Below are 755 nucleotides of genomic sequence, written 5' to 3'. Positions count from 1 at the left end.
TTATAGATGATTTAACCTGGATTATCGCAAGAAATCTCTAACCACTAATTGGCACCATGTCTGAGAGGACAAGAACAAAGAAATAATTGTTCAAACAACATTTCTGGAATTTAAACAATTTTCAGACATTCAAAACACATGGAAATAACCACATCACTCGTCATATCACAAGTGGTGGTGGTGGTGGTGGTGGTGGTTGTTCTTGTGGTAGAAGTGGTGGTAGTTTTAGTTGTAGTGGTGGAGGTGGTTGGTGGTAGTTATGATAGTGGTGGTGGAGGTGGTACACATTGGTAAAGTGGTTGGTGTCAGGAAAAGCACCCAGCAGCAGAAACTATGCCAAAGCAGACACTGGAGCATACTGTAGTCTTTGGTTTCTGGCTTTAAAGGTGTCTCGAAAGGCCTGTATTGGAGGCCCAACCAACCGAGTTCTTTTACAGGGCTTAAGCAAAAATGAAGGACCGCTGCAATAAGTGTGTGAATCTGAGAGGAGAATATGTTGAATAAAATCATAATTAACTGATCCTCCTGTTTTTTCTTTTACGCAAAGCCAGGAACTTTCAGCATCCACTCATATTGGTTTCAAATTGTGGCAAAAGGCCAACAATTTCGGCGAAGGAGTTAAGTCGATTATATCAACCTGCATGAATAACTGGTACTTATTTTATTGTCCCCCAAAGGATAAAAAGTAAAGTCGACTTTTGCAGGATTTGAACTCAGAATGCCGCTGAGCATTTCGTCCGGCGTTTTACCGATTC

Source organism: Octopus bimaculoides, chromosome 27 (genome assembly GCF_001194135.2).
Source record: "Octopus bimaculoides isolate UCB-OBI-ISO-001 chromosome 27, ASM119413v2, whole genome shotgun sequence".
Classification (NCBI taxonomy): Eukaryota; Metazoa; Mollusca; class Cephalopoda; order Octopoda; family Octopodidae; genus Octopus; species Octopus bimaculoides.
The sequence above is the reverse complement of the archived record's forward strand: the minus strand, read 5'-3'. Positions refer to the sequence as shown.